This window comes from Euphorbia lathyris, chromosome 1 (genome assembly GCF_963576675.1).
Source record: "Euphorbia lathyris chromosome 1, ddEupLath1.1, whole genome shotgun sequence".
NCBI lineage: Eukaryota > Viridiplantae > Streptophyta > Magnoliopsida > Malpighiales > Euphorbiaceae > Euphorbia > Euphorbia lathyris.
In genome coordinates this window covers 45,711,880-45,729,116 of record NC_088910.1, presented here as the reverse complement: position 1 = coordinate 45,729,116, position 17,237 = coordinate 45,711,880, and the positions used below count along the sequence as shown (strand labels likewise).

General features: G+C 40.1%; 1 non-coding gene across 1 annotated transcript; it reads right to left on the bottom strand.

The window, feature by feature from the left end:
* Positions 1-14,299: 14,299 nt before the first annotated feature.
* On the bottom strand, positions 14,300-14,406 carry LOC136216084 (small nucleolar RNA R71). The gene has a single exon (XR_010683077.1). It is a non-coding gene; the product is annotated as a small nucleolar RNA R71 (small nucleolar RNA).
* Between the last annotated feature and the right edge of the window lie 2,831 nt (positions 14,407-17,237).

Here is a 17,237-nt window from a genome sequence, read left to right as displayed (position 1 = left end):
TGTATATAGTAAGTAAGGAATTATTTTAATTCCCTTAATCCTAATTTGATTAGGTTTGTGAATTAAATTAATTAAGAAAGATAATTAAATTAGGAGTTTTAATTAGATTAATATACTCATATTATTATCCAATTAGGTTATTTATTATTATCCTAAATATATTAGATATATTATAAGATAATAATTAGGAATCCTATTCCGAATTGAATTCCTATTAAGTAACCTATTCCTATCTAACTAGGGTTTAGATACAAGTTATTATATATACCCCCTAATTTGTGAATTTCGACTAAGCTAATCCCCTCCCCTTATTGTGATTTTCGAAACCTACATTAAGAGAGAAAAAGTGAATTCGCATCCCCTAGTTCGTGGACAAGAATTCATACGGCTTCCGTCAATTGATTAATCTCATTCATCTCCTTTTCTCTTTGATCTTGTGTTGGTTAATTAGAGGCAATCTATTTTGGTTGCATCTCATAAGGGTTGATTCTAATTTAATCTCACTGTATTCACGAAAGAAGGAAAAACAATCAAAAGGGAGAAATTCGTTTTTCTTCGCCTACATCAGGTCAGTTCACTATTTCGCGGATTCCCGGAGATTGAACCGTCGGATCGTCGCGATTTTTGGACAGTAGCTTCTAGACATATTCTTCCACGTTTTCACCGAAGGGATTGTCGTTCAGAGGTCTGGAAGGTCTGTTTCGGATATGGGCAGATTGGTAAACAGTTTACATCTCCTTTGAAGTTGTGGGCACTTCGTTTGCAACGGTAGATTGATCATCGAAAGGTATTTCTTCTTATCCCTCTTTATATGAAATAACGATTAACGGATCCTATGGTTAAAAGAAAGTAGGCTAAAATTTTTATATTTCCGCTGCTATACCTTAGCCTTAATTTCCAACATGATCCACACTCAGTAACCGCTGACCAAGAACCAGCTACTGAGTCATTCACTAAAAGGCTGACCAAGAGTAAGAGTGAACCTAAGATTACTTTCACTGACCCATCTACTTCTGCAGAGATTGTTGAAACACAGACAACACAAGACATAAATCTACCCAAAGAGATAAGGATTCCAAGAGGGCACTCAGAGAGTGCAATCCTTGATTCTGCTGGGAATACCCTAATGACGAGGAATCAACTCAAGAAGTACCTCAGCAATGTGGCCTTCGTCTCAGTACAGGAACCTAAGAACTTCGCTGATGCTGAGGAAGATGAAATCTGGATGAGCGCAATGCAAGAGGAACTTGACCAATTCAGAAGAAACGATGTATGGGAGCTAGTGCCACATCCAAGGAGTCAGAAGACCATTGGAACAAGATGGGTCTTCCGCAACAAAATGGATGAGCAAGGAAATGTAGTCAGAAACAAAGCAAGACTTGTAGCTCAGGGCTACAGTCAGCAAGAAGGTATTGACTACGGTGAGACCTTTGCCCCAGTGGCAAGGCTAGAAGCTATTAGGATCTTATATGCATATGCATCTTACATGAACTTTAAATTATTCCAAATGGATGTCAAAAGTGCATTTCTTAATGGAATTATAAACGAGGAGGTTTATGTTAATCAACCTCCAGGTTTTGAGGACCCTAAATTCCCAAACCACGTTTATAAACTCAAAAAGGCTCTGTACGGCCTCAAGCAAGCACCACGTGCTTGGTATGAGAGGCTGACCAGTTTTCTGCTGACTAGAAATTACGTCAGAGGCAAAGCTGATACAACCTTATTCATTAAGAAAAAGGGTAAAGATACCCTGCTGGCCCAAATTTATGTTGATGATATAATATTTGGTGCAACTAACGAATCAATGTGCAAGGAGTTTAGCAAACAAATGCAGACTGAGTTTGAAATGTCCATGATGGGAGAACTCAACTTCTTCCTCGGTCTTCAAATTAAACAAGGAAAGAATGGCATCTTCATCAGTCAAGCCAAATATGCTAAGGAGATATTAAAGAAATATGATTTGGAAAATTGCAAGCCAATATCCACTCCTATGGGCACTGACACTGTCCTATGCGCTGACGAGAATGGTAAGTCGGTAGACAGCAAATTATATCGAGGTATGATAGGCTCTCTACTTTACTTAACAGTAAGCAGACCGGATATTCAGTTTTCAGTATGCTACTGTGCTAGATATCAATCTAACCCTAAGGAATCTCATTACATTGCTGTAAAAAGAATCCTTAGATATTTGCAAAGCTCAGTGAACGCAGGTTTATGGTATCCCAATACTCATGATTTCACACTCATCGGATACACTGACGCTGACTATGGACGGGATAAGCTGGAACGTAAAAGCACCTCTAGAGGATGTCACTTCTTAGGAAGCTGTCTTGTATCCTGGTTCAGCAAAAAGCAGACGTCAGTAGCCTTGTCTACCACTGAAGCTGAGTACATTGCTGCTGGTCATTGTGTTGCTCAAGTCCTATGGATTAAGCAACAGTTTGAAGACTATGGTGTTCAAACAAAGACAATTGAAGTCAAATGTGACAACAAAAGTGCAATTGATCTTTCTAAGAACCCAATTCAACACAGCAGAATGAAGCATGTCAGCATCAGACATCACTTCATTAGAGATCATGTACTCAAGGGAGAGATCAAGCTGACCTTTGTCCCAACGGACGAGCAGCTTGCGGATATCTTCACGAAGCCACTGGCCCGTGAGCAGTTCAGCATACTGAGAGAAGCTATTGGTATGTTTAATCCTCTTCAGTAAATTCCTAAACTAAATGAATATGCATGCTGAGTGAATTACTATGCTGAATGATTGTTTTTGCTGAGTACTCATTGAAATTAATTGAACAACAAATACTGAGTAAATTTGCACACTGAGTAAGTTAGTTTAAACTTAGAAATAATCCCTTTATGCAATACTGACCACTCAGAATATGAAACGCTTAGTATTCTAAACGCTGAGTGTTAGATCCGTTAGAATAAATACAAAAGCACGCGTATAGCCACCTAGGATGACGTACGCGCCGGATGTGTCATAAATGCCAGGATCGTTGTCGGTTCACAATCCCAAGGCAAAACTGACACATGGATTCGTTAAGATCCACACTTCACCGCTATAAATAATGGGTAAATTCCCATTGTTTTCTCTTTACGACTACCGAATTCTAAGGCAAAGAAAGCTTTCTCTCTAAAAACTCTCAAAGCTTCCCAAACGCATTCTTCAACTATGACTAAAGTTTCATTCAACATTTCCGGTGCCGGCCACCCTAAGCCCAGCTCCGATAAAACTTCCAGGCAAACCTCTGTGCCGGAATCTACCAAGGTCACCTCGCCGAGCAAAGGAAAAACTGGTCAAACCTCCTCTGGTAAGGGAAAGCCTGAAAAAGTCAGGACCTATTCAAAGGCCTTCGAAAACATCCGAGAATGGAAGGTTGAGCCCTCAAGATGGGTATCTGAAGCCTTCGTACAATCCGAACAACCCTTTTGTGAGTGGATTTCACAGAATGGATGGACTGAGCTGTTTTCGATTAGGGATCCCACCTATCCTGACCTTGTAAAGGAGTTTTACCACAACCTTCGCGTTGCCGATGATAACCAGGACTACTTGGTAACTGTGGTGAAAGAGAAAACCATCTTCATCAACCCTCTCTACCTAGGGAATCTGCTCAAGTTAAAAACTGAGGGAACAAGGCTAAGGAGATCTGGAGATCAGGATGGTACTGGGTACGAGGTCAACTTCTGTAAACCTGCAGGCCACTCAGGAGAAGTATCCAGTTTCTCTATGGGTCAGCACCAGAAGATGGCTCATTATCTGCTGAGTTATTTTATCTATCCCAAGATTAACTGCACCACCTCAGCAACAAACTTCGAGCAATGCTTCATCTGGCATATGCTGACATACAAGCCGATCAACATGCCAGTATTCCTCATTGCTGACTTCCTAAGGAGTACCGGAACTCTAAGGCTAGGATCACTCATCACCAGGATCCTCATTGATCATCAGGTAGACCTAACTGATGAAGTAGAAGCTAAAGGATCTGAGATCACAACAGCTTCACTAAGAGCGTTGAAGTTTGGTCAGCCTCTAAAGAAAGGAAAAGCTGCTGCTGGACAAGCTGAGGAAACAGTTGTTCCGCAGAAAGGGAAAAGAACTAAGGCCCCCACTTCTCATAAGAGGAAAGCTGTTGAGACTCCTTCACATGATACTGAGTCTCCAGCTAAGAGGCAAAAGTCAGCTGGTACTAAGGGTCAGCAGAGACCTAAGTCAGCTGATAAACGAAGCAGGCAAGATGAGCCTGAAACTGAGGACAGAACTGATGCTGATGTGCAACCTCAGAAAAAGCACAAGTCTTCTACACTGACTCCCCTCGATGCTATCCCTACTGACATTGTTGTGCCTGGTGACTCTCACTACACACAGTGTTTAGGAACTATGCCTGAGGAACAAGAAGAAGAAGTGCATCTGGACGACCAGTTTATTGCACAAGTCGAGGAAGAACTAGATGGTGATAGTTCAGAAGATGACGAAGAAGAAGAGGCCAGCGGTCAGGATGACGCTGAGGATGATGAGGAAACAACCAGTGAGGTTGCAGCTGAGCAAGCCCATACTGTGTTGGCTGCTGGAGAAGACCAAGAACTTGACCAACATAATGTTGATCAAGTCCAAGTACAAGCTGACTAGTTTAATAATGAGCAACAAGAATCTTCTCCATCTCACTCAAGAGAGTCTATACAGGCTGACAATGCTCCTAGAAAAAGAAGGTTGGTTAAGGCATGTGAGAAGACAGTCAGTGAGCCTCCTGTACAACCACCAAGTCTTCCTGACTTCGTTATTCAAAAGCCAACCCAGGACCCTTCTGCTCTGAAGCTAAAATTTTTCAAACGACAACAACCTTCTACTACATCGGCATCTATAGAAAAGCAAGCCTCTGTTTCTTCTCAACAGGAACATGCCGACTTAAGTGCTTTCGCCACCTCAACAAGTCAGGTTGAGGCGATTACTGTCAATGCTGTCCATCCAAGCATTGTGCTGACTCCAAATGTATCTGCACCCGTCAACACCGACAGTATTCGAATTTCTACTTCTCCAATTAACATCTCTGCCGATCAATCAACCCTACCAGAACCTCGGGTGCAGATTGGAACAACACTTCCAGTCACTGACCATGTCATTCCTTTGACTCCTCCTCCCACCGGTCATACTGATGCATCTGGACAATTGAATGAAGGTTCTTTAAGCTACATGAATGTCACTGAGTCTGGCAAATGCATCATCGACTCAGTACAAACCTTGATCAAAGACCTTCAACAATCGTCTACTCCTGCTGCTGGGTCTTCTAATGTGGAGACTACTCAGCTTTCCCAAGTAACTCAGCTTCTAAACGAAGTTAAGGGATTTAAGGACTTGCTAAGTATCATCATCTCCTATCAAACACAGTAAGCTAAGCAGGATTCCATCGCCAAGCTGGCCGAGATCCAGCTGACAATTGTGCAACACTTAAACGCTCTACAACAGCAAGTACAGAACTTGTCAGCTGTGAACCCTGGATATGCAACTTCTGATGAAGTAAAGATGCTCTTTGCTCGGCTTCACACCGAGGAACTCAAGACCAATGAGCAAATGGTTTCTTACTCTCAATGCTCAGTGGAGCAAATTGGTGAAGCTGTTCGATTACTGAATCTGAACAAGCAGGAGATGGACACTAACGCAATGAAACAAAACGAGATGCTGTCTATCACAAGACAAACCTTCAATCACATACGTCACACAAATGTTCAGCGTCAGTACTTTGACACCTACTTACTCAAAACCTTTCATCAAGTCATTGCTGGACTGACTGACGCGCTTATATGGATTGGTAAGTCTGAAGCTTTCATCGTCAGTATGGTCAGCGCTGCCGCACTCAATATACCTGATGAAGTCTCAAATCAAGGAGTTGCCATTTTTGATGGTGTCAATGAAAGTGCTGACCGACTTAAAGCGCTGTCCAACGAACTAACCAGGGCTGTCTTAACCGACAGCTTTAGGATTCCTCCTCCCGATGCTGACAAAACGGGGTAGAAAGAACAAGCGAGAACACAACCAAGAACACAGCATGGATCTAGTCAATCCCAACAAAAGAAAAAGAAATAGATATAGGCTAGCTCAGTATAGACTAAGTATGATGTAATCTATATGCCTTGTCTTTAAGTTTTGTTTGTAAACACTGACTACCGATATCAATATATCATACCTGCATCTTTCATTCTATTCCTGAGTTATGATATATGTTGCTGTGTACTGAGTTATTATGTATCTTCAAATTGAATCAGCTATGTCTAACACTTGCAAAACTTATTGATTGAACCAAATGTGATAACATGTTTGACACTGACCTATATGCTTATATAACATTGTCTTATAAATCTCATTGAACAACAATTTACTCAGCGCCCTCTGAATGATAAAACCTTCCGCTTAAACACTGGGTAAAATAGAATATGTTACATGAGCTGACCTATCTGAAAAACTGACCTTAGACTTACTCGATTAAACCTTTAAATGTTTAGAGTAAAACTAAGTCAGCAGCTCAACCCTTACAGGGGAGTTTGCTAAGTTAGGTCAACTATCATGGGGGAGCTCAATACTGAGTTCCTCGCTGAATAGTTTTGCCAACATCAAAATGGGGGAGTTTGTTGAAACACCTTTCCACATAATTTTGATTTTACAAAATTGTTTAAGTATAATTGAAAAACATATTCTAAACACACTAAGTGTAAATGCTTTGATTTATTATACTAATGTGTTTGTTCAATGTTGAGTTAAATTGTTTATAAGACACAAGAATTAAAAGGCCCAAGCCCAATACGAAAGTCAAAGCCCAAGTCAAACAACTCAAGACAACTCGGCCCGCGTTTATCAAAACGATGTCGCTGTGTACAAAACGCAACTCAGCAAGAGAAGGATCTAGAAGACCTTCAGGGAACAACTTCGGAACGAAGCTGCTGAGTTGATTCGACAAAGCGTACAAGACAGCAGCTGGCTAAGGAAAACTTCCAGATAAAGTATTTCCACTTTGGGTAAAGTTCAGACGACACAGTATGCTGTCCAGTTGACTTTACCATAAATAGTGAGACACTCTGCCGAGCTGACCAATAGCTGACCGAGGACAGAAGATACACACATCTGATTGGCCGAGAGCTCTGAGCAGGTCAGGATGACAACGACAGGAAGCCGTTTCCCTCCAACGGTTATTTCGAAATTCGAAATGACCGATGCCTCAAGACGTCTCTATAAATAGTGCCATCAGAAGCTTCATTCCACACAGAACTTGATCAAGCCATTACGCTGACCAAATTTCTACGCAAGTTCTGCAAGCAAGAAGCAAAGCAAATCTTACACTACATTTCATATATTTGTGTAAAAGTCTAGAGTGATTATTCAATCATCTAAGGTGTCTTAGCAATCATTGTTTAGGACAAACACTTATCATTTCTAGAGATTAGAAAGGAGAGGCTGAGTACTCGGTTATAGTACTCAGCGAGAGATTAGGACTGAGTAGAGGTATAGAGGAAGGTACTCTTGTTATACTCAGTTGCTAAGATTGTAAAAGGTTTGAGGCTCTACCTTTAAAGAGCTCAGTAGAGGATTCGAAATCTCGAAACGCATTCCGGGGACAGGACGTAGGCTTAGAAGAAGCCGAACCTGGATAAATCTGCTGAGTAACGTATTTCTTACCTTAAACTCCTTATGTATATTGCTTGCTTAAATAACCAAAAACTGACCAAGTAAAGAGGTCAAGCTGAGTTGTGCGCATCGAACATCTGAGCTCAGGAATAGACTTTAAGTGCTATCTCCTGACTCAAGTCAAGAAACTGACCTAGTCACCAGTTTACTAAGCCAGTATCTTACTGATTACTCAGCGCCGCTGTTAAAACCTTTTCTCTTGAGAAAAGAAGTCTGCCCTAAATCTTTAAAAAGTTTAAATAGTTCCTAACCCCCCCTAGAACTATACTTGTAACGTTATAAGGGACCAACAAATATCTCTTTTGATCCTTTGGATAATATCCCAATGTTATCAAAAGCCCTCCTAAAGTTCCTTTAAAGTCCTTTAGGGCTCTTGAGCTTCTTCGCGCGCCGTTATTATGACTTGCGTTAATGGTCACTCTGTTCGATGCTAATCGATGGGTGACACGTGTCGTAAGCACGCCGCTCGAGGAGAGAGAAAACGTCTTCTTCCTTCCTCTCTTTCTCGTTCCACTCCATTTGCATTCCTCTTCCATTTTCCTTCGAGTTTTTGCCCAGAGTCTCTCGGAGTTCAGAATCTTTCAAAGCTTTTAACTCTCCTGTAAGTGAATTTTTGCTTTGATTGCTGAATGTTTAGGAGTTCTTCTTCATCTTCTGGGTCTACTTTTGAACTTTTTAATTTGACCACTTCTTCCGAAACCGTAGTTAGCTGGACTTCTTCCTCTTTGGAGAATTCTGATTCTTTCGAAGGTACTGTTAGTTGCGATTTAGCTGAGTTACGTAACTCGGCGTGTAATAGCGGTCGAACTCGTTCAGGTAGGATTCAGAACCTTCCCATCGCCGTTGCTCGTCTTGCTCCAGCAATAGATTCTAGGTGGTTTACGGGGATGGAGGCATCTTCTTCAGTCCCGTTTAGGAAAAAGGCGCCTCGTGCGGAGTCCACTTCCTCTCGTATGAGCACCGCGGATCTAGCGAATCTGGCGGACCGCTTCCCTTGGATAAAAGAATATGAGACTATGTTGGCGGAAGCTCATCAGAGACCCGCCTGTCCGCCAAGGGGGTATTTATCTGTATACAGTTGTCACGTAGAAAGAGGGTTCCGGCTTCCTCTTCCTAAGATGATGGACGACATCTTAGCTTATTTTGACATCACTGTCAGCCAGCTGCATCCAAATGGCTAGTTAGATGTAGCTCTGGATTGTTATTTAGCTTCAAATTTAGGGGTAGTTTGTAACCCTCGAGTCTTCCGAACTCTTCACAAACCGACGAAACGAAAGGCCGAGTCCTTTTACACCTTTGCTAAGTTTGGAACCTACTCGCCGTTTAGCGGCAAGATGTCTAATGTCCACCTCTGGGATGAAAAGTTCTTCTATGTAAAGATAAAGGAGCGCGAGTCTCTAGGCTTTCCGTCGGTTTGGAGTGCCAAACCCTTACATATGGCTGGAGACATGCGTATATTGATAGACAGTGATGAAGAAGTGGCGAATATCATGAAAAGTGTCAAGGCGGAGGCTTGGACATACGCCGACGCCTTGGACTTTATGATGAATGATATCCCCTTGATCCGCCAGGAAGGGGACAAGACCACTTATGTGAAGTTTACAGAACTCGATGAAGGTAACTTTGTTTTTCCTTGAACCTTGATTATTTTATGGTTCTTTTGTCAGGGGTTTGTCTAAGGCCAGTCACGCTCTTATAGAGATACGTAAGAAACTGAAGGAGGATGAGACTCGAAAGAAGAGGCAGGCAGTAGATCCCCAGAAGGGTGCAGAGAAGTGTCCCACTGATACAATGGCTGATCTTCCTCTGCAGAAGAAGATGAAGCCTACAACTTCCGGCGGACGAAAGTTTATGGCGGATGCCATGAGAGCCGCGATGCCCACTGTGGAGAAAGAACAGGTAAGTTTTTTTAATGTTTCTTTTCTCCATATTGTGAATCTAAGTTTTGACCTTCCAATCCTTGTGCAGATGGTGAAGCCTAATCTAGGCGGTTACTGGGCCGCTAAATATGGTGACAAGGGATCTTTGAGGAATGAATCCGTCATTAATGACCTGGACGAAGCTATTGGTCAATTAGGCGAGGTGCGGAAGAGTCAAAACGAGATCCCAGGATCAACCCATGTTCAGATGGGAAAAACGGAGCTTCTCACGGTAAGTTCTTTCTATCCTTTTGCATTTTTGGATGAAAGAGTGATCTCCTTTGGGGAGATGTTTGTTGTCATTCTTTCGCTTGAATTGGGCTTTTACATTGATAGGTATACACCCATATGCGTGCCATGGAAGCGGATCTCCTTCAAGGAGTGGCGGATAAGGCAACCATAGAAAGGTTGGAGAAGGAGATCGCCGTTGCCAATGCGAACGCTGCGTCCGCCATTGCTCTAAAGGATGCTGAGATCCTTAAATTGAAGGAACAAATGGAGGCGGATGCTAAAGAACATGAAGCTGCCTTAGAGGACACGGGGATCTTGGCAGGGGAGCGAGCTTACTACTACGGTGAATGGATCATGGCGTATGTTAAACTGGCGCATCCCGAGATTGATTTTACAGATCCGGAGTTCGTGGTTCCTGACGTGGATGTGGTCCTTAAGTATCGCAAAATTCCAGAAGTCAAGGACTACATCCGCGATCACATTCGCAAGGTGATGAGCGGATCCGTCGAGGAAAGCAAACCCCTTGTCGACCTTGAGCCAGAGGACCCCGAGAAAGCGCCTCCAAAGGCGGGTGACCAGAGTGAGGAGCTGATAACCGATGGTACCATCCCTCAAGGAGAAATTATTTATGTAGAGAAGGAAGCCCCACTAGAGGGCGCATCTAATGTAAAAGATGCTAAAGAGGATGCTCCTGTAAATGTTTAGTTTTGTAAAACTAAGTACAATTTTTAATCCTTGCTATAACTATTTATGTTTATTTTATGCTTTGTGCAAGTAAATTTATAGGCTTTAGGATTAATGTGAAGTAGGTGGCCAGCCATACCCCATGGTGTGAACCTTTGTGAAGGTTTGAAGCTGTTTTATTCCTTTAGAGGAAGTTAAGCTGCCTTAGGGGATCGATTTGCTTCCTGTCTTTGAGGTGAATCGATCCGCCCTTAGGACTTAGGATCCCTTCTTTGGGAAGGATGTAAGAGAGTGTAAAATCTCACGTCCGAGAAATGTTTTAACTCTATCTCTAATGGTGATCATTTAAGGATTGATCCGCCCATGAGATTATTCTCCTATCTTTAAGGAGAAAAAGTAGTTATGTCGTGATAACATTACTTTTTTGTGTAGAAGCGTTGGTGCCCCCTTCTTTTTTAAGCTGGAATATTTATATTGCTACAAGAAAATACTTAAAAAAGAATTTGACAAGACAAGAATTGCTTTTTATTGAATGGCGATACGCTTTATTACAGTAAGTGGGTCTTATATGTGAGCCTCATTAAAACCTTTAATAAGAAAAACCTCATGGGAAAAAAGCTTACTAAAGGAAAAAGAGTACTCAAGACCTTGATTACATTATATTTTCTGGCGAAATATTTGCGGAGGTTTTGGAGATTCCATGTACGCGGCAGCGTATTTCCCTCCATGTCTTGAATCTTAAATGTGGCGAATCTAATCTTGTTGATTATTTTATATGGACCTGTCCAAGTGAGTCCCAGCTTTCCTTTCCCTTCCTTAGATTGGATCTTATCTGCTTTGCGGAGCACGAGGTCTCCCACATTCAAGTTTACAAGCTTGGCATTTTTATCATGATAAGCTGCGATCCGCTGCTTGTAAGCTGCCATGCGTACATATGCCTTTTCTCGCTTTTCCTCCACTTGATCAAGACTTGCCTTCAATCTTTGGCTGTTTTCCTCCTCGCAATAGAATGCAACTCTGTCACTTGGGACCTGTATTTCAACTGGGATTACAGCTTCCACACCGTGAGAAAGGGCGAATGGCATCTCGCCCTTGGCTGTTCTAGGAGTAGTGCGATATGCCCATAGGACGCTCATTAACTGATCCGCCCACTTCTTGTCATGCTCCCCCAACCTTTTCTTTATTCCTTTAACGATCGTCCGATTTGTAACTTCGGTCATACCATTAGATTGAGGATAATAAACTGAGGCGAATCTGTTCTGAATGCCCAATTTTTCACAGAAAGTTTTGAACTCTTCACAGTTGAATTGCGTTCCATTGTCAGTGATAATCGTGTGGGGAACTCCATACCTTCCTACGATGTTATCTTTGACGAATTCTACCATTCGTTTAGCAGTGATAGAGGAGACAGCCTCAGCCTCTACCCATTTGGTGAAATGATCCACAGCCACTACCACATACTTCCTCTGTCTTCGGGTAGGAGGAAGTGGTCTAACGATGTCAATTCCGCAGACTGCAAAGGATCGACCTTCGATGATGGGCCTTGTTAAGCCCAAAATATACCTAAAATATCATATATAAATACGTTAAATTTACATTGAAATCGTGCTAAATATATTCATTTAGAATACTTTTACGTCTTTATTTACTTCTTTGATGCAAGGTACTTAATTATTTGGTTAATCCAAATAAGAGCTAAAACGGGGCTAAAACGGAGCTAAAATGGAGGAAAAACCTAAAAAACGTACCGAGAATACGTATCAGTCAGAAGAACGCTCAAGGAGGACAAGAAGCAGTCGAGAGACGGGGAGACAAGTCCCTGTCGCGACTGAGATTTTCATAATCTCAGTCGCGACTTACAAAAGCCGTCACGAAAAAGAACGGAATCTTCAACTCGCCCCTGCACCCCTTGTCACGACTGAGATTTTCAGAATCTCAGTCGCGATAGCGAAGCATTCTGCACATATTTCACATGTTTTAATTTGAGAAACGCGTCTGTTCGTTTGGATAAAAGCGACCCTTCACCAACGAACACGACACATCATTTACAACCCTTCAACAACTATAAATAAGTGATCCATTTCAAAAATTAATGTTGTTGGTTAAGTTAGAAAAGTTAGAGAAGAGAGTTATTATGTTGAGTTTCTGATTCAGAAAAGAATCAGAAAGTTAGATTTCATTTCTATAAACAAACTTGATGTACACAAGTTGTTATTAGATTAGTTATAAACACAGTATTAGTTTAGTTTCAAAGGTTGATCAGAGACAAGTTTTCATTCTGGTAGCGGACTAACCAGTCTCTATTCCGAAGATTCAGCGAGAAGAATTAACGGCTGAAGTGCACAGGGTCTGACAAACCTACGGAGTTTGAGGGAAAGATTGACAACCCGGATCTCAAAGTTTTCGTCGCAATGCTTTCCATGTTTCTACTTCTCTGTTAACTTGTGAAGATTCACATTTCATTAATGATATATTTATTTTATTCAATACATTCTTTCTGTTGTTATTTTGATATTGTTCTGACAAAATGATTTTCAAAGTGATAAATTGGTGTTTTTATTAAAACGTTTTATTTCATCTTATTCATATAAGAACTTTGTTGAACACTTGACAGAATTAGTTTTTACGGATGATATGATCGCTGATCGCGGCTTATCGGATATAAAATACTAATCTGATTAAGGTAGAAATCTGCTCCAAACCAGAGAGATTTCTACAGTTCAAAGCCATTCAATTGAGTAGATTCCTATATTATTACATGTCCATAATCTTACCAAAGTTAAAGTTGTTTTCTTTGCTTTATGAAAATAAGTTTTATACCTTCTATTTATTCCAATTACAGAAGTATCTGTCTTGTAATCAAAATCTCAAGACAGAATTGTTCTCTAAACTCAATATAATATTCTTATCTAATCCTAATTTACCCGAACCAATTAAATCAATTAAACGATTTTCTTTTGTTAAACCTAAACACGTGAATAAAACTGAATCAAATAAGGTTTTAGTTAAAAAGCGTTCCCTGTGGGTTCGATATCTTTTATTACTACAAGCGTATACCGTGCACTTGCGGAAATCGCTCAACAAGTTTTTGGCGCCGTTGCCGGGGAACGCCAAAATTTTTGACAAAATTTTAGATTTTTCGTGTTTTATTTCGAATCTTGGTTTAAACATACTTATTTTAACTTTTATAATTTATTAATTTTAATTTACTAATTTATTTATTTTTCAAATTTTGTTTTGTAGGTAGTTTCGGTTCGTGCAAGATTTCAGGTTCATGCGCAGTGCTCGAAGTTTAGGCATTGTACCAGACCCTATAGACCCAGAAATTGAGAAAACCATTAGGAAGAACAAGAAAAACAAGAAAAACAAAAATAAGACTCCAGTAAAAACATTTACCGAGCCAGAAAAAATGGCAGATCCACCAACACTTATGGATTACGCTAGGCCAGGTGTGGCCGGTGTGACCAATAGTATCGTTAGACCCAGAATCACCGCAAACCAATTTGAAATTAAGCCAGCTTTGCTTAATATGTTGCAAAATAATGTAACATTTTACGGGTTACCTAACGAAAATCCTAACACACATTTAACAAATTTCCTTGAAATTTGTGACACTTTTAAAATCCCACATGTGACTGCAGAAGCAATCAAACTTTGCCTTTTTCCTTTCACTTTGAAGGATAGAGCCAAAGAATGGTTAACTTCTATGCCAGCCGCAACTTTTGCCACTTGGGAACAATTAGCCCAAGCATTTTTATCGAAATATTTTCCTTTAGCAAAAGCCGCAAGAGTCATAAAGGAGTTAACATCTTTTTCTCAAAATGATAATGAGACTCTTTATGAAACTTGGGAACGTTTTAAAGAACTTCAACGTTTATGCCCACACCACCAATTACTCGCTGAACTTTTAATGCAAACATTTTACAATGGACTAAATCCTACAACTAGGGGTTCATTAGATGCTATATCGGGAGGGCTATTTATGAAGAAAACATCAGCCCAAGCAAGAGAACTTTTGGAGGAAATGGCAATCAACAGCAGTATGTGGCCCGCGGAACGTGGACATATACCGGTGGTAAAACCATCATCCTCAACCACACCATCAGTTAAAGGTATAGTTGAACTTGATCCAGTCGCGATGTTACAAGCCCAATTTTCTGCTTTATCACACAAAATTGATAAGTTTATGGCACCACGCGATACCAATGGTCATCCAATCCAAACGGATGTGGATTACGAAAACATGAGTGAGATCGAACAGGTAAATTTTGTCCAAGGGAAAAACCAAACTAATAATCCTTATTCTAATACTTATAATTCTGGATGGAGGAATCATCCTAACTTTAACTGGAAAGATAACAATAACAATAATGCAAGTGCTAATCAAAATCGTACCACTAATTATCAAAATCAGTCAAGAGATACGATCGACATTTTATCTTCTAAAATCGACAAGTTTATAGATGCTATCAGTGGAAAAATAAGTAATCACGACGATGGTTTTAAACGGATCGAAAATAAATTCGATCAGCTTATTAAAAACCACTCATCTAGCATCCATAATTTGAAGGTTCAAATTGGTCAACTTGCTAAATCAATTCCATCCCGAAAAGAGGGAAGTCTTCCCAGCCATACGGAAGAAAATCCGAAAGAGCAGGTGAAGGCTATCACTCTTCGTTCAGGGAAAAATTATCAAGGGCCGGAAATGTCCAAAGATGCAACATTACCAGGAACTGATTTACCAAAGTCCAAAGAAGATATCTTAAACACAAAGAGTTTACCATTTGACACAAGTACCAAAACTTTTGTACCCAAACCACCTTTTCCGCACAAAGTCTGAAATAAGGACTATGACAAATAACTTCTAACGTTTTTGGATAAACTTAAAAATTTGCACATCAATTTAACGTTTATGGATGCAATCACACAAATTCCTAACTATGGTAAGTTTTTAAAAGATTTAATTTCAAAGAAAATCAGTTGGGAAGGAATTTCATCCATTTCGTTAACTGAAGACTGTAGTTCAATCGTGTCAAGTAATTTGCCCACTAAACTCAAAGATCCCGGATGTTTTACTATTCCGTGCAAGTTGGGAGATATTGAATTCCCAAGTTGTCTTTGTGATTTAGGAGCAAGTATAAACTTAATGCCGTTGTCTACTTTTAACAAGTTAGGTTTAGAAGAAGATATCAAACGTACCAATATGGTTTTGCAATTAGCAGATCAAACCACTAAAAGACCATATGGTATAATTGAAGATGTTTTAGTCAAAGTCGATAAATTTATTTTTCCTACCGATTTTGTTATATTAGACTTTGCATGTGATGTAAATTGCCCTTTAATTTTAGGTAGACCGTTTATGAACACGGGACGCGCTCTAGTAGATGTGTCGGAAGGGAAGGTAGTTTTAAGGATAGGAGAAGATAAGATCGAGTTTAATATGAACAAAGCGATGAAATACCCTATGGAGGAATTCGCTTGTATGAAACTTGATTTAGTCGAGGAATGTGTCAATGACGTTATTCAGAGTGAAGAAATATTTGAACCTATAATAGGTGAGGAATTAAAAGATAAGGACCCATAGCCTTTGATTCGAGAAGATGGACCGGTTCCGCCTTCAATTGTAATACCCCCTAAATTAGAACTTAAAGAGTTACCCAGTCATTTGAGGTACGCTTTCTTAGGCGAAGCCGATTCTCTACCTATAATTATTTCTAACAAATTAACAAATGATCAAGAAGAAAAATTGAAAGAAGTTGTTAGAAATAGGATAGGAAGTATGGGATGGCAAATTTCAGACTTAAAAGGAATTAATCCTAGTATCGTAATGCATAAAATTCACTTATAAGAGGATAAGCCACCTAAAGCGGATAGGCAAAGACGCTTAAATCCGAATATGAAAGAGGTAGTAAAAAATGAGATTACTAAACTTCTCGACAATGGAATCATTTATCCGATCTCGGATAGTGAATGGGTTAGTCCAATCCATTGTGTACCTAAAAAAGGAGGCATAACTGTTGTAAGAAATGATGAAGGTGAACTGATACCTACACGAACCACCACCGGTTGGAGGGTTTGTATAGACTATAGGAACCTAAACAAAGCAACTAGGAAAGATCATTTTCCTCTACCTTTCATTGATCAAATGATGGAAAGGATAGCCGGTCATGCATTTTACTGTTTCCTAGACGGTTATTCCGGATTCTTTCAAATTTATATTTACCCGGATGACCAAGACAAAACAACCTTCACGTGTCCTTACGGAACATTTGCATATAGGAGAATGCCTTTTGGTCTATGTAATGCACCATGAACATTTCAACGATGTATGACAGCAATATTTAATGACTTCATTGAAGATATAATGGAAGTTTTCATGGATGATTTTTCAGTTTATGGAGATTCTTTCGATGCATGTTTACAGAACTTAGATAAAATGTTGTCTAGATGTGAGGAAACGAATTTAGTATTAAATTGGGAAAAATGTCATTTCATGGTAGACGAAGGAATTGTTTTAGGTCATAAGATATCTGAAAAAGGTTTAGAAGTGGACAGAGCAAAGACTTCAGTTATAGAAAAATTACCCCCACCAACCACTGTTAAGGGAGTAAGATCATTTTTAGGTCATGCAGGTTTTTACAGAAGGTTTATAAAGAACTTTTCTGTAATCTCCAAACCACTTACTAATTTGCTTATGAAAGATTCAACTTTTGATTTTAATGAGG